This window comes from Rhinolophus sinicus, chromosome 3, assembly GCF_057876585.1.
Source record: "Rhinolophus sinicus isolate RSI-liver-muscle chromosome 3, RSI-T2T, whole genome shotgun sequence".
Taxonomy (NCBI): Eukaryota; Metazoa; Chordata; class Mammalia; order Chiroptera; family Rhinolophidae; genus Rhinolophus; species Rhinolophus sinicus.
The window spans coordinates 44,193,471-44,216,216 of NC_142503.1; the positions used below are offsets into that span (position 1 = coordinate 44,193,471).

The window sequence follows — 22,746 nt, forward strand, 5'->3', positions numbered from 1 at the left end:
ATTAACGACAAAGAAAGAATCCTCAAGGCAGCCAGGGAAAAGAAGACGGTAACCTACAAAGGAAAGCCAATTAGATTATCATCAGATTTTTCAGCAGAAACTCTACAAGCCAGGAGGGAGTGGAACCAAATATTAAAACTATTGAAAGAGATAAATTATGAGCCAAGAATAATATATCGAGCAAAGATATCCTTTAGATATGAAGGCGGAATAAAGACCTTTCCAGACATACAGAAGCTGAGGGAATTTTCTAACACATGACCTGCAATACGAGAAATACTAAAGGAGGCTATTCGACCACCATCAACAGAGACAGTTTGTGGCAACCAAAACATAAAAGCGGGGAGAGTAAAGGCCTGAACCGGAATATGGGAATGGAGAAAGTAAGCATGCTGAAGAAAGTGGACTACTCTAAATATAAAACTTTCTTTTACATAAACTTAATGGTAACCACTCAAAAAATATCCAGAACTGAAATATATATGTAATAAAAGAAGAAACAGAGGGAAAAATCATAGAATATCACTACACAGAAATAATAGACAACAACAAAAAGGCAAAAAAACAATGGAGACACAGTCTTACCAGAAAACCAAAGATAGAATGACAGGAAATCTTCACATATCAATAATCACCCTAAATGTAAATGGACTGAACTCACCAATAAAAAGGCACAGAGTAGCAGATTGGGTAAAAAAATTAACTCAACCATATGCTGCCTCCAAGAGACAAATCTCAGCTACAAAGACAAACATAGACTCAACGTGAAAGGGTGGAAATTGACACTCCAAGCAAATGGTGTCCAGAGAAAATCAGGTGTATCCATACTGATATCAGATGAAACAGACTTCAGGATAAAAAAGGCAACAAGAGACAAAGTTGACATTTCATAATGATAAAGTGTACTATGCAACAAGAAGACATAACAGTCATCAATATTTATGCCCCCAATCAAGGAGCACCAAAATATACCAAGCAACTACTAACAGAACTAAATGGATAAATTGACCCCAAACACAATTATAGTAGGAGACCTAAATACATCATTGACAGCTATGGATAGATCATTCAAACAGAAAATAAATAAAGAAATAGCAGCTCTAAATGGCACATTAGATGAAATAGACATAATTGACATTTATAGAGCACTTCATCCTAGAACATCAGACTACACATTTTTTTCTAGTGTACATGGAACATTCTCAAGGATAGACCATATATTGGGACATAAAACTAGCCTCAGCAAATTTAAGAAGATTGAAATCATACCAAACATATTCTCTGATCACAAGGCTTTGAAATTGGATAACAACTGCAAAAAGCAAGCAGGAAAAACCACAAATATGTGGAGATTAAACAACATATTTTCAAAGAATGACAGCGTCAAAAGAGAAATAAGAGAAGAGATGAAAAGATACATAAACAAATGAGAATGAAAATACATCCTACCATAATTTTTGGGATGCAGTGAAAGCAGTTTTAAGAGGAAAATTTATATCATTACATACCTATCTCAAGAAACAAGAAAAATCACAGATAAATAACCTCATGTTACACCTTGAAGAACTAGAAAAAGAAGAACAAATGAAACCCAAGGTCAGCAGAAGAAAGTAAATAATAAAAATCAGGACAGAACTAAATGAAATAGAGAACAAAAAGACAATAGAAAACATTAATGTGACAAAGAGCTGGTTCTTTGAAAAGATTAATAAAATTGACAAACTCTTCCCTAGACTCACTAAGATAAAAGAGAAAAGACACTAATAAACAAAATCAGAAATGAAAGAGGGGAAGTTATCACAGATGCCACAGAAATACAAAGGATCATCCAAGAATACTATGAAGCACTATATGCTGCCAAATTCAATTACCTAGAAGAAATGGACAAGTTCTTAGAAACATATAGCCTTCCTAGTCTGAATTGCAAAAAATTGGAAAATCTAAATAGACCAATCACCAGTAAGGAAATTGAATCAGTCATCTGAAACCTTCCCAAAAGCAAAAGTCTGGGACCAGATGGCTTCATTAGTGAATTCTACCAAACCTTCAAAGAGGATCCAATATCTGTCCTACTGAAACGCTTCCAAACACTGAAGAAGAGACACTACTCCCTAACTCATTTTATGAGTCCAACATTACCCTGATACCAAAACCTGGTAAGGATAACACCAAAAAAAGAAAACTACAGACCAATATCTCTGGTGAATACAGATACAAAAATCCCAAACAAAATTCTAGCAAATCGAATGCAACAATGCATTAAAAAAATTATTCATCACAACCAGATGGGGTTTATCCCAGGGGCACAAGGATGGTTCAGCATATGCAAATCCATCAATGTGATACATCACATAAAAAAATAAAGGACAAAAATCATATGATTATGTCAATTGATGCAGAAAAAGCATTTGACAAAATACAACATCCATTTATGATTAAAACATTTAATAAAATTGGTATAGAAGGAAAATATCTTAACATAATGAAGGCCATATATGACAAACCCTCAGCTAGTATCATAATTAATGGTGAAAAACTGAAGTCCTTTGTTCTACATTCAGGAACACGATAGGGCTGTCCCTTATCACCTCTGCTTTTCAACATAGATAGTGTTGGAAGTTCTCACCAGAGCAATCAGGCAAGAGAAAGAAATAAAAGGCACCCAAATTGGGAATGAAAAAGTTAAATTGTCACTCTTTGCAGATGACATGATGCTATATATAGAAAACCCTAAAGACTCCACCAAAAAGCTATTAGAAACAATAAACGAATACAGTAAAGTTGCCGGCTACAAAATCAATGTAGAAAAGTCCATTGCATTCCTATATACTAACAATGAAATCTCAGAAAAAGAAATAAAAAAACAAAAAAAGCGAAAAAACAATTTATTTTGCAATTTCAACAAAAAGAATAAAATGCCTAGGAATAAACTTAACCAAGGATGTGAAAGACCTATATGCTGAAAACTATAAGACATTTTTAAAAGAAATTGAGGAAGACACAAAGAAATGGAAAGACATTCCGTGCTCATGAATTGAAAGAATCAACATAGTTAAAATGGCTGTATTACCCAAAGCAATATACAGATTTAACGCAATCCCCATCAAAATCCTAATGGCATTTTTTAAAGAAATAAAACAAAAAATCATCAGATTTGTGTGCAACCACAAAGACCCCGAATAGCCAAAGCAAGCCTAAGAAAAAAGAACAATGCTAGAGGTATCACACTCCCTGACTTTAGTTGTACTGCAGGGCAACGATAATCAAAACAGGATGGTATTGGCAGAAAAACAGCCACACAGACCAATGGAATAGGATTGAGAACCCAGAAATAAACCCACATAAATATGGACAGATAGTTTTTGACAAATAAGCAAAAAACATTCAATGGAGAAAAGACAGCCTATTCAATAAACAGTGCTGGGAGAATTGGAAAGCCACGTGCAAAAGAATGAAACTGGACTGCTATTTGTCACCATGTACCAAAATTAATTCAAAAGGGATCAAAGACCTAAGCATAAGACCTGAAACAATAAACTGCATAGAAGAAAACATAAGTACTACACTTATGGACGTTGGGTTCAAAGAGCATTGTATGAACTTGAGTTCAAAGGCAAGGGAAGTTAAAACTAAAATAAATGAATGGGACTATATCAAACTTAAAAGCTTCTGCAGAGCAAAACAAACCATTGACAAAATAAAGAGGCAACCAACTGAATGAGAGAAGATTTTTGCAAACAGCGCCTCCAATAAGGGGCTAATATCCAAAATATACAAGAAACTCATACAACTCAACAAAAAAACAAACAACCCAATTGAAAAATGGGCAGAGGACCTGAAGAGACATTTCTCCAAAGAGGACATACAAATGGCAGATAGACATATGAAAAAATGCTCAACATCACTAATTATCAGAGAAATACAAATAAAAATCGCAATGAGATATCACCTCACCCCAGTTAAATGGCTATCGTCAACAAGACAAATAGTAACAAGTGTTGGAGAGGCTGTGGAGAAAAAGGAACCCTCATACACTGTTGGTGGGAAGCAGACTGGTGTAGCTGCTATGGAAGGCAGTGTGGAGGTTCCTCAAAAAATTAAGAATAGAATTACCATATGACCCAGCAATCCCTCTCCTGGGTATCTAGCCAAAAAATCTGGAAACATTTACCATAAAGACATGTGTGCTCCAATGTTCATTGCAGCTTTATTTATGGTGGCCAAGACACGGAAACAACCAAAATGTCTTTTGATAGATGAATGGATAAAGAAGTTGTCGTATATATACATAATGGAATACTATTCAGTGGTAAGAAAAGATGTATTGGACCATTGTGGCAACATGGATGGATCTTAAGATTATAATGCTAAGCGAAATAAGTCAGAAAAAGTAGAGAACCATATGATTTCACTGATATGTGGTATACAAAACTGAAAACAACAAAAGAACAAGACAAGCAAACGAAGGAAGAAAAACTCATAGACATAGACAATAGTTTAGGGGTTGCCAGAGGGTAAAGGGGGAGGGGGCTCTAGGAGAGTGTAAATGGGGTCTAAAACACAGTGATTGAAAGAGAACTGACTCTGGGTGGTGAACACACAACATAAGTTATAGATAATGTATTACAGAATTGTACACCTGAAATCTATGTAACTTTACTAACAATTGTCACCCCAATAAATTTTAATTAAAAAAAAAGGAAAGGAAATGAGAATAGTAAGACTCTAGATTTTCACAGCTGATTCAAGAATCATTTTGGATTACAATGTACCCTGTGTTCTCACGAGACCTACATGAAGGACTGTGGCCAGGGAACATTCAGTTGTGCTACATCTGAAGTATGGAGTACATAATTCCTGACTGAGTCTTTTCCCAGATGGATTTAACCTGGAGGCTGTTTTCCGCCTCCCAGCCAAAGCCAAAGCACAAGATATAATTTCTCTCAGCTAGAGTATGAACACAAGTAAGAGGAAAAAAAGTAAAAGGAGCTAACATAATAGGTAAAATACTATATATTATGGAGTTCAAATGATTGAAGGTAGAGTACTTTGTAATTGGTATTAAAGCCCTAGACAAAAGAAATTCCATTTGGCCAGAAAGAATAAAAATGGGAAAGACTAGGATCAGATAATGAGAAGGAAGAAAAAAGGATGCAGGCCAGACAAGGCTGAAACAGCTTTTGAAGCCACAGCTTGCTTGGAGTTCTCACCAAGTCCATGGTGAAGAGAGAGAGAGAGAGTTAAGTGGTGTGATAAAAAAATAAGGTGAATGTTTAAATTAAAAAAATAATTATTACAGTAAAAGACACACTGCCATTAATCCCCCTCACTTCAAATACATTTATCCCATCGTTCTTGACACTTTCTGAAGCAGTTCTGGAAGTCCTCTTTCGTGAGTGTCTTTAGTTAAGCTGTCGTGGCTGCTTTGATGTCCTGAATCTATTCAAAACGTTTTTCTTTCACAGTCATTTTGACTTTGGGGCAGAGCCAGAAGTGGCACAGTGCCAGATCCAGTGAATAAGGTGGATGAGGACACACTGGAATGTTTTTATTTGACAGAAATAGCCATATACCAAAAGTGATGTATGACACGGAGCATTGTCACGATGGAGGATAAAGTAAACACACTCAGAAAAGAGGACTTCCAGAATTGCTTCCGAAAGTGGAAAGAATGATGGGATAAGTGTGTTCAAAGTGAGGGGGAGTTTTTCGAGGGGGATTAATGGCAATATCTCTTTTACTGTAATGATTTTTTTTTAAATTTAAACATTCACTGTATTTTTTAATCACACCTTGTAACATCAGAACCACGTTATTTTATTGCAGCTTGTTGGTGACACTTAGGTTAACAGTTGAACGAACTACATGTGGTTCTCAGTCCAGCATGGAAAACAACATAAATTTAATATTAGACATTTGTGTCCTAAAGCTCCTTGGCCACTCCTACCACAGAAAAATGTACACTGGCCAACTTTTGCTCTGGGCCCCACCTCCTCCCATGTAGTTTTTTACCCCCACTCAATCCACTCCTCTCTTCCTATATTCATCTAACCCCCTCCTATTCCTACTAGGGAGCTGCCAAAGGCCCACTCCGAAATTCCTTTGTTTTTTAAGCAGTGAGATAGAACTCTTTTTTGTTTAAATGTCTTCTATCTAGGTTATGTCCCAGGGAAAGGCCACAATTTTCAAAGTGAAATAAGCCCTTTAAGAAGTGTTTTTCTATAAACCAAGAGAGAAGTCTCACTCTAAAAGGAATTCTACCCTTCTCCTGGACCAACAGTTCAAACACCAGGTGGCTCTTTAAAAATGTTTTTTTCCCTACTTTTCAAATTGTTACATTACTCAGTGTTCTTCTAAAATAGTATTTTAAAATAGTGGCATATAATTCAGTGCTGTGGATATGACACATTTAAAATACAATGCCCTGTTATTGAATGTTTTATTTAAGTTGTTTAATATTGTTGTCAATATTTTGCTATTATAAACAGGGCTAAAAACATATTTCTATGAATATATTTTCATGCATGTATGATTATTTTGTTATTATAAATACATTGAAGTAGAATCATTATACAGAAATTATAAATTTAAAGTAAATAATTCTGCAACTTCTTGCATGTATTTTAAATGACTTGCAGAAAGCTTTAAAAATGCATAAAATGCCTATATTATTACACCCTTAGCCACTTAGTGACTAAATAAAACACAATTTATAGTAGTAGAATTATTAATTATTTTCATAAAAATAAGTAAATTACCATACAGTTGATGGTCATACCTAAGATCTTGTGCTTGAAGATTAAAGAAATAAGAAAAATTAAAACTTGATAAAAGGAATGTCATAAGGTTTTCAGGAATAATTAAATCATTCCCAATTCATTCTTGTTGGTATCTATGGCTGACATCAGACACAAGGTAATTGTAATTTGTCTATTTTATAGATGTGGGCGGAATAATCCCAAAACTTTAAAAAACAAATGCTTTGAAAGAGTTTTATTATGAAAAAGCTTCAGCTGAGCTGCGAGTCTCAGTTATTTGCATTAAGGCAAGATTATTTTGAAGTACTATGAGTCAACAGCACAAGTATGTACTGGCACATACCATAGTTTAAAGCCATGCTTTCACCACAACTCCCCTATATCCACTTTCTGCTCCATTTTGGCTGGTCAGATCAAGCGTAACAACATGTTTAATTTCAGAAGAAATATACAAAATACTTTCTCTTAAAGATATTAAATATTACAGATAGGAGAATTTCACTGCCAGCAATTATAAAGTAGCATGTATCAGACTAATCCTACACTTAAGATCAATCTACTCTCTTAGCAAGTTTTAAGTATACAATACAGAATATTTATTCAAATTAACTATTTGCTAGGATATAATGCAAATCTCAAAAACTTTCAAAGGATTTTAAAAAATTTTCTCTGAACTTAGTGGAATTAAGCCAGAATTCAGTCACAAAAATATCCGTAAAAATTCTCCAATGTTTGAAAATTAAGCAATAAACTTCTAAATATTTCATTGATCTAAATAAGAAATCACAATGGAAATTAGAAAACATTTTAAACTATATGTTAATGGGAACATACTCCATATCAAAACCTCTGGGTCAGGTTAGAGCTTGTTTTAGCTAGCTTTTGATGTGTAACAAACCATTCCCAAACTTAGTGGCTTAAAAACCACAACCATTTTCTTTATATCAAGATTCTATGGGTTGGCTGGGTGGTTCTTCTGTTCTGGTGTGGCTGATATAGTTGGACTGTCTTGCATCTATGATCAGATAAAGTTTAGGGAAGATGTAAGATCTAGAATGGCCTTATTCACATGTTTGGCAGTTAGTGGGCTTTCAGCCAGGATGCCTTAGTTCTTCTGCATGTGACTTCTTTTCCTCCGGCAAACTAGCTTGCTCTCATTCACATGGTGTTCTCAAGTTTCCAAGCACAGTAAGAGACGACAATCTACAATGCATAACACTTTCTAAATCTCTGACATATATATACATATATATATATATATATATATATATATATATATATATATATATATGTATATATACGTTTGCTAACATATATATATATATATATATATATATATATATATATTTATATATATATATATATATATATATATAAATTTTTTTCTAACTTCCATTGACTAAAGCAAGTCCCATGGCCAACCTAAGTTGAAGTATGGAGACCTCTCTTGATGGAAAAAACTACAAAATTATAATAGGTCATGCTGCCACAGATAAGAAAAATTTGTGGTCATTTTTGCAATCTACCACATAGCTTATGTAGTGCTCAGAGGAAAATCTATATCTTTAAATATATATATTAGAAAATGAAAAAGATTTGATTTTTATCTTAAGAAGCTAGAAAAGGAACAACAAATTAAACCCTAAGAAAACACAAAGTCAATAGAGTAAAAAAAAGATGATGTAGAAAGCAAACATACAATAGAGAAATTCAACAAAGCCAAAAGTTTGTTCCTTAAAAGTATTGATAAAATTTATCGACTTTGTTCAGCAAGAAAAATAAGTGAGCAAACACAAATTATTAATAAAAGGAATAAAATAGGAGACATTACTACAGATCATACAGATGTTACAAAGATGAGAGTATTTATAAACAATTGTTTGCTGATACATTTGGGAATTTAGATAAAATGGGAAAATTCATTGGGAAATACAACTTACTAAAAGTGGACCCAAAAGAAATAGAAAATTCTGTATTTATTAAAGCAATTGTCTTTGTATTGAAAATCCTCCCCATAAAGAAAACTCTAGACCCACATGGTTTCATCAGTGAATTCTCCCAAATATCTAAGGAATAATATCCATCCACAAACATTTCCAAAAACTAGTAAAGTTGGTGAAACTTCCCAACCAGTTTTAAAAGACTACTAAATCTGCATGCCAAATTTCAGGAGAATACTATAAGGAAGGAAAATTATGAGCTAATCTCTCTATGAATGCAAAAACAAAATCCTAAATAAAATATTAACAAACTAAATTTATAAACCAGTTGAGCTTATGTAAGTTTGGAAAAAATAGAAAAGTCAATTAATAAAATTAACTATATTAATGGAATAAAGAAGACAAATCATGTGATCATTATTTTCCTAGATGCAAAAAAAGAATTTGATAAAATTTAATACCCATTCATGACTAAAAAATATCTTTTTAGCAAACCAAGAATAGAAGGGACTTCTTTAACTTCATAAATGATATATTTTTTAAAACCTACATAAAACTTCATATATAATGGTAAAATTACTTAAAAAGCCTTCCTGAGATTAGGAGTGAGGCAAAGATGATCATTTTTATTACTTACATTTAATGTAGTACCTGAGGTTTTAGCCAGTGTAATAATTTAAGAAAAAGAAAAAATGACTGGAAAGGAAGAAATAAAGCTGTCATTCACAATGATATAATTGTGTATGTAGAAAACTCAAAGGATAAAATGTTACAATAAGTGAATTTAGCAAGGTCCCTGGATACAAGATCAACATACAAAACTCAATTATATCAAAAGATACAATTGTTAGATAAAAAATTTTTAATTAAATAATTAAAAATAGCATTAAAACCTTAAATGTTTAGAAACAAATGAAATAAAAAATGTGCAAAGCATCACCAGAGAAAACTACAAAATATTAATGGAAGAAATAAGAGAAGATCTAAGTACATGAAAAGATATACTAGTTTTTGGATTGGACTACCAAATATTACAAAATTGTCCATTTCCCTAAATTAACCTTTAGATTAATAAATTCCCAATCAAATATCCCAGAAAGTTTTTTTGTGGAAATGTTTTTCTTTTAATATAAAAATTATTACTTTTATTGCTAATGATATGTATATATACATATATGTTTTTATATGTATTTGTATATGTATGTATGTGTGTGTATGTGTGATCAAAGAATACAGTGAATGCTGCTGCTGAGTGCCATCTGAAGGAAAGGCAGGGATCTTCAATATGGGAAGCGGCGCGTCAAACCTTAGTAACAGTGTGTGACAAGTTTCAACTGGTTTGTTGCAGTCAGTCAATGTGAGCTATGGTTGAGAGAAGGTGTGTTTTAAAGTGTACCATAAATCATGGATCACAAACAGTGCATTAATATGAAATGGGCAAATGGTTTCAACATCCATCATGACAATGCTCCGTGTCACACATAGCTTCTGGTATGGGAATTTCGGTCAAATAAAACCATTACGTTGTGTCCTCATCCACCTTATTCACCAGATCTGACACCGTGTGACTTCTGACTCTTCCTCAAAGTCAAAATAACCATTAAAGCTAAATTTTTGAATCGATTCAGGACATCGAGGCAGCTACAACAGCACAACTAAAGATACTCATGAAAGAGGACTTCAAGAACTGCTTCAGAAAGTGGAAAGTTTTGTGGAAATTCACAAGTGGATTCTAAAATTTTAAATGGAAACACAGAAGGCCAAGAATAGTAAAACTTAGAAATAGAAAAATAGCAAGCTAAAGGACTTAAGCTACCAAATATCAAAGTATTACAATGCTGGTATTTTTTTAAAAAAACAAACAGTGTGGTAGGTATTGGTGCAAAGATAGAAAAATGAATAAAAGAAGGAACAGAGTCTAGAAATAGACTTATACATATATGGGAAACATTATTACAATAAAGATATCACAGTAGTAGGGGAAAGGAGGGCTTTTTTCCCTCCTTTTGAGGGAAAATGATACTTGGTCAATTACATACATATCCATACAGAAAGAGATCAACTTTGATTCCTACTACACAGCACACACAGAAATCAATTCTAGATGGATTATAGATCTAAATGTGAAGAGTAAAATAATAAACCATAACAGAAGGTAACACAGGAGAATATCTTCATGACCTTGGCAGCAGAAACTGGAACACCACCCCTATTTAAATATCTGACTCAGATGTATATGATACATCTGATCTGCTCTATAGAGTCTTCTCCATTTATTCTAGCTCACTCTGATTAAGCCTTTCTCTGAAATTCTATTTCTCTCTTACAGTTATTACTGCATTGTAAATTGCAGAACTTTTGTCACATGTGTTTGTCTTGCAAACTTTATCATGGCAGAGCTCATCATTCTCTACTCCTATATTTATTTAATAGTATTTCTGTTAGTGCTAGGCCCTCAATTAATAACTAAGAACTTCAGTTGGTCCCAAATTTCTCTGAACCTCTGCTCTGCTCTCTGTCTTTTCTATGACATGGTGCTTGAGTCTCTTCATTTATCTAAGTACTCAGGAAGTCTGACCTAAGTCTGACCTTGAAAGCAAAGCACTATACCAGGCATCATTCAAGTTGCAAAGTTGTGTAGTTCTCATCCTAAGAGAGAAGAGGGGATTGTTTCTGCTGAGGCGAATCAGGAAAGGCATTTTGATGCAGTGGCATCTGAGTTGGGTACTGAAGATTATAATAGGGTACTTCAGGCAGAGCGAAACCTAATGAACAGTTTAATTGATGAACTATGTTTTCTGGGTAACGGTCTGAATAGATTTCTCCTGGAATAGATTGACTTTCTATAGTCACTGAAGAGCAGTTGTTGAGGCTATGAAGCAGGTGTTTCTGGAAGAACAGAAAAAGTGGTTGCTTCTGTGTGAATTCTATGGCTTTTAAATCTAAGCCATCAGAGGATTATGTTAGCAGAAGTTATTATTGTTCATATACCTAGATGTCTTTTTCCTGCTGGTCCCTTCCAGCACAGGGGAAGGAGCTACTGCACCATGCCTGCTTTGTGGTTTGTCTTGTCTTCCACTGCCTTCATGAAATTGAATCAAGAAGTTGCATTATGTTTTTAAAAGAGTTGAAAGAAGAAGTCAGAAAAACACGAAATCCAGATTAGCTTTAACATTCATGTCAGAGATTAGTGGGAATTTAGGAACAGATGGGAGGGCTCTGAATTCCTTGGTGTTAATATAACATAGTGCTTAGGCTGCAAACTCAAATGCGTGCAGGGAGCATGGAGGTAAAAGAAGTGGGTGGGTGGGCTGAATGTAAAAATAGCAATACCACAAACGTGATGAGAAATGGCAACTAACACTTGGGTTGTTGTAAGGCAAATTCTCAGGCCCTACCCCCCACCTACTGAATCAGAAACTGGGGTGGGGCCCAGCAATTCCAGATGGTTCTGATGGATAGTAACATTTGAGAGGCACTGCAATAAGGAACGTGTAGATAGGGGCAAACTGGTGTGCTCACACCACATGTAAAGGGCAGACATTTCTCAGCTCTATTTGATTTTTGCCTTGTAGGAGATGGAACTTATGTGGCCAGATCTTCCAGTTCTGTAAAGAGAGGTCATAAATCTGAATTTTTATGTGACATCTCCTAATTTTTTAAGGACTGGCCATCATTAATAAATAAATAAAAACTCTGGTGGCCAAACATAACCATGGCCAACATTTTACCCTTAATTTGCAACCTGTATCATAGTAATTAAAAGCATAACCTCTAGATTCAGAGAGTTGTAAGTTCAAATTCTAGCTCTTCCTACCATGTGGGTGACTTTAGGCAAATCGTCTAACTTCTCCAATTCTTGATTTTCTCCTGTGTCAAACGGGCATAATAGTAACGCCTGCTTCATACAGTCCTTGTAAAGGTGGAGTGAGGGAATGCATACAATGCACATGCTCAAGGGCCTGGCACATAGCAAATGCTCAGAAAAATGATATCTTTATAATTACTCTGCTCAAGCACAGGATGTGCCGGGTCTGTTGGGAAAAGGAAAGCATCTGAGCCAATGGAGCAAGGAACTCATTGGTCTTATGCAATGTTCTAGGCTGAGCTGAGAGGTCTTATGCAATGTTCAGGTTGTGCGGCAGTCTCATGCAGGGACAGGCTGTGCTAACAGTAGGAAGGGGAGGAGTTTGATGGGTGTGACCCTATAGGAGAAGACTCTCATAATCTCCAATGTCACTCTGGGCAATCTGCTTATATATGGCCAGAACTCAGACTGGGCTAGGAGTAAGAACCTGGCAAGTCTTAAATTTCTAGGAGCCCAAATAAGCAAATTATGTTCAAAGCTTAAATGTAAGAACAGGCAGGCAGCCTGTAGCAGAAGCTGAGATCCACTCATGGGCCAGTATGTCTGAAGGAACAGGGGAAGTGGATAAAAGAAACAAGCGGTGTAAGCTGGAAGCATCTAAGGCTTATGCTAGGTAAAGCAGGTCTGTGGTCAGCTGTGATTAACTTCAGGCCCCACATCTGGAGGGGCTGAGACAGCTGATATGTGTCCTGTCTTAATCTAAACTGGCTCAGCTCCTAGGCATGAATTAGCCTGGAGGTAAAAGACACTGGAGAACTCTTGCTGTGAGTGGTGGGAAAGGTTCAGCTTGACAGATGCTAAGATAGGCAATGGGGTATCACTTATTGTTTTAGGAGTCAAGATATCACAGTGCTAATTAAAAGGGTCAACTTTCGGTCAATGTGTAGGATGCATTAGATAAGGAATCAGGGAGAAAAGACTATTGCACTTATCTTGGCCAGAGATAACATAATCTCAGCATTTGGACCACAGTTTCTCTCAACTATACATATGATAGACATCTTCAATTGGTTAAAAATATTCTCTTCTGATGATTCCAGACATCAAAATGTTTTCAGAACTAAGCACTATCTAGACAGCTACTCCAATAGAAGGAAACTGGGCTGTAAAGCCCCTGATCTGGGTGTCAATTGCTACAGGGTGATGACAATGGGGGTAAAAGTGAGAGGTTATTTAGAAAATGTGAAATATAATCAATAGGAGTCAGTGCCTAAATTTTTGATGGGGCAGGAGGTGGGGGCAAGATGGGGCAAGCATGAAGAAATCCAGGTCAAAGATCACAGTAAGTGTTCAAGACTTAGAAGTGGGAGAATTCTTGCTGCCATTAAGAAAAGCATATCCCCTCCAAACAAACCAAAGAAGAGAAACAACAACAAAAAAGGCATATAAAGAACCACCCCCTCAAGGAATTCAGAAAAATGAGCAGGTTAATGGAGAAAAAATGATGATTTCACCTTTTGAGGTCCTGGCAGAACATAAAGGTAGAGGTGTCACCCAAGCAGTTTGACGAGCCAGACTCTTCTCAAATACTAACAGCTTTTAAACTTGGTATATCAGCGGGTGATGTTTTGGCAAAGTGCAAAAAATATGTTGGATACTTGGTCATTAAGAAGTTCAGGAGATAACAGAGACCAGGGACACCCACATGTGTCTAACAAGGACAGGGAGAACCAAAACAAATCAAACAGAAACCACACCCACATATTTAGGGAGGAGGGTGAGTGACTGGAGAAGTGAGGCAAGTCATGGCTGCTGAAGGTAGAGCTCAAAGAAGTGCTGAGCACGCACACAACACTGGGGCCAGAACATGTTCTGAATTATTCTGTGTACATGGGTAGTTGTCCAAAAGGGACATCCTCATGGCCTGAGACTACAAAAACAATGACTGATGCCATCATTACATGACATGCATTGACTAAGCCTCAACAGGTGTAGGCATTCTTCTAGTGTTCAAAAACCCTTTGCTCTTAAGGAACCTACAGACTTGTGAGAGAGATGTACCAAGTAATTACAATTCAGCACAAGAAATGCTGAGATATGAGTGTGCACAGAAAGATCCAGAAGCATTGAGCAGGGTCCAATGCAGCCTGAGAGATACAGGGCAAGTGCCCTACAGGGAATGAAGTTGGAGCTGCACCGAAAGCAAACTAGAAAGACCGATTCATTTATCCATCGTTGTCCATTCACTGCCAAGTTTCCCAAGCTTCTAGGCAGCACCCAGCGGGAGCAGAGAAGTGTGTGGGTGTAGAGTACGACTCAGGGTGGGCTCTTTAATGTACTTCCTCCAGCTTGCTCCTGGAAACAGGCCAGAGTTTTGAATCACCTTTTAGTTATTTAGTCATGCATTCATTCATTTTTCTTTTTCTTTTCTTGAGGGAAGCATAACAGAACATTTGCAGCTAAACTACTGTAATTCTTACATGCTGGCTAGCTTCCAGAATAAGCTGACTAAATAGATCACCACCTTTCGGGGCAGGCACTCCAAGGAATCCTTCCCATGTACTAATATTCCTAAAAGTCTTCTCACCAGGAAAATGAAAGGGAGGCTGATATCAGAAAGTTGTTAAGACTAGGGAATTTTTTGGCTGTTGTTCTGGTTTGCTTTTTTTAATCACCGTTAGGTCTCCCATCTTTTTAAAATTAAATTTTATTTTTTAATAATTAAAAAATTGTTAATTGTGGTAGAAAAAAAAAATATGTGTGGGTGAAATAAGAGCCACATACTAAACCTGACAAAGTCAGGGGAGGCCTGACTGGTGGGTCTTGCCAATCCAGAGACCAAAGTAAACACACAGGATGGTCTGAACGTAAAAATTACTAACTAAAAGTGGGTCATGGTGGGTAGTTGTGTCCTAGGCTTGTAACTTCCTTGACAAAGGTCAAGTTTTACCTTAAGTGAACCTGTCTATTGTCTTTGTGCATCTAAGATAACATACCTTTGAAATGTCAGAGTCATCTCTTTTTCCAGACCCCTCAGGGCACACCCACCACACTAGAGCAAAGAAACAGAACCTCTTATTGTTATCTTGCTCTCCAAATACCATCTCTATGTGCTGTAAATGTTGATTATTAACTATCCTGTACCCACCAATGTAAAAGAAGTATGTGTCTCTCCATTTTACTTTTTATCCAATCCTAGAGATGTCCCCACCAATGGATTTCATGTAATTCTCCTTAAGTCTCCTCCTTTGATGCTAATGCATAAAATAAGCTGCAAAACTGCCATTCTCTGGAGCATTTTCTCAATCCACTGAGATTTTGCTTCCCAGTAATTGTCAGTTTGGCTCAAATACACTTTTATAAGACTTTTTCTGAGACTGGACATTCTTTCATCGCCACATGTAACAAAGTTTACTGTCTTAACCATTTTTATGTGTATGATTCAGTAGTGTTAAGTACATTCACATTGTCAGGTAACCGATCTCCACAACTTTTTCATCTTGCAAAACTGAAGCTCTATACCCATTAAAAACAACTCTTCATTTCCTCCCCCTGCAGCCCTAGTAACCACCATTCTTCTACTTCCTGTTTCTATTAATTTGACTACTTTAGATACCTCTGTAAGTAGAATCATACAGTATCCGTGCTTTTGTGCCTGGCTTATTTCACTTAGCATAATGTCTTCATTCATGACTTTGTCATAAGTTTCATCCATAAGGTTCATGACCATGTTGTAACATGTGTCAGAATTTCCTTCCTTTTTAGGGTCGAATGACATTCCATTGTATGTGAGTGACAATTTGCTTCTGTTAAGCATCTTCTGTTTAAACTGTAAATCATTTCCATAATCATCGTTCACCATATTACATTGGCCTCACTCATAATACTTGTCTTTATCCATTTACTCATAGCTGGACATTTGGGTTGCTTCTACCTCTTGGCTACTGTGAATAGTGCTGCTATGAACATGAGTGTGCAAACATCACTTCAAGATCCTGCTTTTAATTCTTTTGGCTATATTCTCAGAAGTAAAATTGCTGGGTCATATGGTAATTCTATTTTTAATTTATTTTTTGAGGACCTGCCATACTGTTTTCCATAGCAGCTATATCATTTTACCTTTAGGTCTCCCATCTTTCAAAGGAGGCTCCGTTTTCTCAACTGTGCATGGAGAGTTGGCCCCCCAGGAGATCTCAAATATACTATTGATATTCAATAACTCCACTTGAGTAGGAGGAGGAGGTGTAGGAAATACCTATCACAGGGAAACTGCAAAAGAGCTTCTGCCTTTCTTGCTTTAATTCCTTCCGTGCGTGTACCTTCTAGTCAAGCAAGTGGGAAGAGTCCCAAATGAGAATGTGCACTAAATAACTTCAAACGGTAGTTTCAAGTCTTCCAGCATGTGCTTGATAGTACCTGAGGCAGAGTCTCATTGTTGGATAGCTCATTGCTCTTCCTGTTAGAAAAAGTCTTCTTGATATTAATCCTGACTTGCCTCCCTGTACCTTTCACCTATTAATTCAAATCCTCTCCACTGGGCTAACATGGAACAAGCCTAGTTGCTTGATTTTCATCTTGGTGTAGCGTATGTGTGTGCATGGGGTCCCTATAGTTTGTGGTCTCTTGTGGGGCAGGTCTCAAGGCCCTAGTATGTTTTATGACACCAGAAAGACCAGTATTATGAGTGAGGCCAATGTAATTTGGTGAACGATGATTATGGAAATGATTTACAGTTTAAACAGAAGATGGTTAACAGAGGCAAATTGTCACTTACATATTCCTCTAGTTACATCAACTTGTAACCAACAGTGCATTTACTGCAAAAGCCAATTTTCAACATAGGAGAAAAATTTCCCCTCAACTTTCTCTCTTCTCTCTTTCCACTTGCCTCTCTTCCTGTTTCCATGTCTGCTTTGGCTCAAAGCTAGTTTTTACGCTACTACCAACTAACCTTGGGACCCTGTGCAAGTTTCTTAACTCCTCTACTCCTTGATTTTTCTCTCTGTGGCTCCCCAGAGACGTCCACATCCTAACCCCTGGAACCTGTGAACAATAAATGGAAATTAAGGTTGGAAATGGAATTAAGGTTAACCTTAAAATGGGAAGATATTCCTGGATTATCCATAGAGGCCCAATGTAATCACAAAGAAAGAGGAAGGCAGAAAAGGTCAGAGTGATGTGATGTGATGTGATGTGATGTGATGTGATGTGATGTGATGTGATGTGATGTGATGTGATGAGACGTGACGTGACGTGACGTGACGTGACGTGATGTGATGTGATGTAATATAATAACTCAACCTAGCTTTTGCTGGCTTTGAACGTGGAAGAAGGAGGCCATGTGCCAAGGAATGTGAATGGCCTCTAGAAGCTAGAAAGGCAAGAAAATTATTCTTCCCTACAACCTCCAGAAAGAACTGCAGTCTTTCAGACGCCTTGATTTTAGCCCAGTAAAACCAGTGCCAGACTTTTACAGAACTACAAAACAATAAGTTTGTATTGTTTTAAGCCACTAACTTTGTGGTAATTTGCTATAGCAGCAATAGAAAACTAAGACACTATCTATAAAATCCAGTTAATAATGGTATTTGTCTTAAAATGATTACCAAGACAATACAAGTAACATACAATGCCTGATACTTACTGAGTACTCAGCATATAGATGCGATGATTTTTAAGCCTCCTAACTTTCAAAGCCAAGGATGATGGTACATTGGTGGCTCCACTGCAAATCCTACTATGAATGGGCCTGCCAACAGCAACTCTCCCAGAGCCAGTTGACAGTAGGAGAAATCACAATCCTTTCAAATCCATTTGGCCAGGACTGAATGCCTGCCAGTTTTCTAAAGGGATTTTCATTTTTAAATTAAAGTGATAGATCTACCTGTCTGCATTTTTATGACTGTGGGAGCATATTCTAGCCAAAGAGCCAACTTAGCTTTTCCTACATATTCATCCCTATTTTAATTTGTATATTATAAAAATAAGCCATGGGTATCTCAGCTTCAAAGCAATGCCCTGTCTGTACGCCTTTTAGAACTTACTTGGGAAGAACAGTTCATATCACGGACAAATTCAATGAAAAGAGACAGTATTTCTGGCAGGGTAAAGAATACAACCAACATTTTCTGGGAAACTTTTCTTTTGGCCCTTTGCCTAACCACCAGGCTCTCCACTGCCCCCTCTTTTGCAGTTACCCCAATATTCCAAGAAATTGCCCAATTCTAAGGACTTTCAAAATCTTAAACCAAAGTCTGTTTCCATATGCCTTAGGTATAAGCAACAAAAGGGCAAAAGTCCTTAGAGGAGAACTTGTCTCCCATGGGTTCTGCAAAAAAATGTCAATATAACATTTATGGTCAAAACTTTACATGCATACAAGTCAGAAAAGCTTTATTTATGGCCGGCACAGCCATTGCAAGATACTTGCCTCCCTCTCATTGTTTGGGGGCGTCAGATAGGTCATTAACCTGAATGCTATGCCAGCCCTTATTTGGACTCTTCTAATCCCCATTTCATCTCACCATTTACATTTGTTGTCTTTGGCATAGGAAATAAAAAGAGAAAGAGAACCATTGTTGACTGCACATTCAAATAAACACAGCATTCACATGGACCGGGGTGTGATGGCAGATGCGAATCAAGAAGTCTGGCTTGGTGATGGGTTGAAGGTAGCAAGGGGAGGGCTGCTGGCTGACTGTGTGGGGTGGTGTTTTTTTTTGGGGGGGTCAAATATTTCAATTCCTTTCATGCTGTTGGTACATGCACGGACTTGTTTACGCAAGGTCAGCATTTCACAGAATGGTATGATTTTCATATTTTATATTTCTTTTTCAATAAGAAGAAGCAATGGAAATGTCTCTTAACATTACTTGATTCTTCCCCCACCAGCCAACTTAGAGTACTGAAGCAGTCCCACGGGACTCCTCATCTCCATCCCCAGTCAAACCTTTATTTGCTTACCATGCCCCATTATCTGGGCCCCACAGAGGCGGTGAGACAGAGCCAACTAGGATGAGCCAGGGAAGTAGACAGCAAAAGTGAGGAAAGATTCTGGAAATGAGCCATACCTGGAAGGAATATGGAAATGGGATGTAATTATATAGAAAAGAGAAGGGCTTTTGTGAAGAGGGCCTAATTACAGAGTGGAGGGAGAAGAGAGTGTTCAGTGTGTATTGTCTGAATGACAGAACAAGCTCATTTCCTCCTCCAGGGGACCCAGCCCAAATGAAAGGACTTGAACGGCAGCAGGATGGCTGGAGTTGAGACCTAAAGAATCTTCTGACCATGAGGATTGCGAGGGATAGTTTTGTTTCTTTTTCCAGATTATTCATAACTATTTTAGATGGGCAGTTTTCTTTCTATTCTGACATAATGCAATTCAAACTTAGATATGAGGAATGCATTAGGATCTCTTAATAACTCTTCCAACTTCTCAGCCAGAAGACTGAATTCTATAAGAACTTTAAAAATATTTATGTATTTTCTTTTAACTAAAGGAAAGTAAGACATTTTTACCAACATACCATGCTGGAATAATTTATTATCTTCATTTTGAGAAAAGGGAAACTGAAACCTAAAAAGCACTAACATTGTTTTTCTCTTCTACATGTAAGTAAAATAAAACCTTTTTTTATTTTTTTAAAGTTACCTAAGCATATGATTTCCAATCATTGACTCTGGATTTGACCTCTGAAAGTGGAGAAAACCTAAAATGTAACATACTTGAAAAGTGCTGTGCTTATATCTTTCTTAGTGATAGTCACCTCTATTTGCTTTTACAAAGAGTGAATATTCAAGGCAATCTTACAGATAAACATTTCCTCTTTACCAAGGAAAACCACAATACCTGAGTGACAAAATCTATATTGTTTATTTCAGTCATGTTACTGACTATGGAAGCTTGTAGGATGGGAGGGCCTATTCTAGGTTGGTAAAAAGGCTGCTAAAAAGTAGGGTGGTCAGAAAAACGCTGTACCTATTGTAAGATCATTTAAAGGGTTTGTTTTTAAAAGTGGCTGCAAAATCAAGTCCACATTTACTTATTAAGTCCCTATTGTGTACCTTCAAAAGGAAACCTAGATAGCTGCAGCCTATTAGAAAGCTCACACCATTGCAAGATGGGATTCAGTCCTCCTTCCTTCTCCTGACTCCGACTGCAGTGTTACAACATTATATAGATTTGCCTCCCTGCCATGAAAATTGGAATGCAGTGGCCCTTTGCTTCCAAAATAAATATGAGTTTTGTTTCCCAGCATTTCCCGTCTTTTCCAGGTTCATTCCAGGAGCTTGGTTTTAAACAAGATTAAACATGCCCACAGCTGAAATCAAACTGGGTACTATGGAAATGTTGAAAGAGTGGACTTAAATCTTAGCTCCTCAAGACAGTCTAGATTCATCCCACAGCAAATGTTCCTCACAGCAGCTGCTGTCCTGGTAAACAGAAGAGAGAAGAAATATGTCATTATCTGCCTGTTAAAACTATCCCAAATTGAGAGGCCAATAGGTTGTATGATCCACATGTAGCATGAATTGTTTTGTTTTGTTTTGTTTTGTTTGACTGCAACCTCTGCCTTTTGGGGACATCTTAGTTTTAAACGAAGAGAAAAATAATTTCACTTATTAGAAACTTGATTTTGTTCCTCCTCTGACATTTTTATAGCAGAATAAGGACTGGAATCACTCTCTTTCTGCAACCTGAATTTACCATTCACTGAGTTTCCCTGTATTGTCACTTGTGATGCGTGAGAACCCTTTTTAAATCTAGCAAGTCCTAGGATATTAAGAGAGAAGAGAACCAGGCAATGTACGCTTGAGAAGTTATTATTACCCTTAAAGTCTTGGTTGCCTAAGCTCATGAAAGATAACTGATGCTCTGATCTCAACTTAAAATATACAGAAACACATTAGGTGGAAGACACCTCAGAGATTGGCTAACTCTAGCTTCTTTGTTTATTATAAATGAGGAAGCTGAGTTCCAGAGAGGACATCATGTCTTTCCAGTATTTTTGTTGTTGTTGTTTGGGGTGGGGGGGAGGTGTTACTTTTGCTTCTCTCCATGTGGCTTAAATAGCTCAAAAAGTCTTGCAAACAGATTTGCGCAGGTAGGAAATCCATGAATACCACAGCTACTAGCACAGAGCATTGGGCACAGAGCCAGAAAGGGTAATCTGGGTGGTCACTGTTGAACTCAGGTCAAAATAAGGGGAATTTTGTCACAGATGGCCATGGGAGGGTAACAGAGTCACAAAATCAGAATATACTTCTCCCTTATGGGCTATTTTTTTTTTTATGTTTACCATTTCATTATAAAGGATACAGCTCAGGAACAGGCAAATGGAAAAGATACATGGGGCAAGGTACGGGGGAAGGGGCAAAGAGCTTCCATGCCTTCTCCGCTGTGCCATCCTCCCATAACTTAGATGTGTTTGCTAACCCAGAAGCTCTCCAAACCCCATCTTTTAGGTTTCTGGGCTCATGGGCTATTTTTAAGGGCCCCATCAAAAATGGCCCATGATTGAGAAACAAGCAAAGATTGAGTAGTGCTCCCATTTTAAGATATTCCCAGGCATTGGTGGTGGTTTATTGCTTATCTCTAAATCCTAGTTTCTAGATGAATTTTGTAAGCAAAGTCATTTGGTTTGCCTATGTGTGTGAGTCACTACGTTTCTCTGACACTGGTCAAATCAACTATTCTTGTGGGATCTGGGATTCAAGCCCAGTTAGGGGTTTGAGGAAGAAGGCTGGAAGTAGTAGTCAAGAGACAGTCCATGACTGAGAAGACAGCCACTTAGCAGTAAGTGAGAAGGGTCTCACCTGGCCTTGCTGTTTAACGTTTCCTCTACAGACTAGCCGCACCAGCCTCTCTGGAAACTTGTTAGAAAAGCAGAACCTGCATTTTTACAAGATTTTCACGTAATTCTAATGAGCATTAAACTTTGAGAGCCAGTACCTGGTCCCACACTCAGAGATTCTGATTTAATTGGTCTGGGTTTACGGCCTGGGCAAGGAGACTTTGAAAGGCTCCTCAGGTGATTCTAAAGTGCAGCCATGGCTGAGAACTGTTCTAGACCTCCAAGATGTGGCCAGGGTACTGGGTAAATGCTCTTGACCTGAGGAAATGTAGGTTACTTTCTGTGGCGACAGAGCCAGGAGTGCAGTTTCCAGGCTCTCAGCCTCACATGGAAAGGTGCTGGCTCAGGTAGTAAATGGCCATCAACTGTGACTGCATGGCCATCAG

The 22,746-nt window shown here is 37.1% G+C and overlaps 1 long non-coding RNA gene across 2 annotated transcripts in view; it reads right to left on the reverse strand.

Moving 5' to 3' along the window:
- The window catches only part of LOC141570698 (uncharacterized), a 444,094-nt gene that overhangs the window by 23,929 nt on the left and 397,419 nt on the right, over window positions 1-22,746 (reverse strand). For both annotated transcript variants that reach the window (XR_012495109.2, XR_012495106.2), the window contains one exon: window positions 19,470-19,576. This is a non-coding gene — a long non-coding RNA (uncharacterized LOC141570698). The remainder of the gene's footprint in view (window positions 1-19,469; window positions 19,577-22,746) is intronic.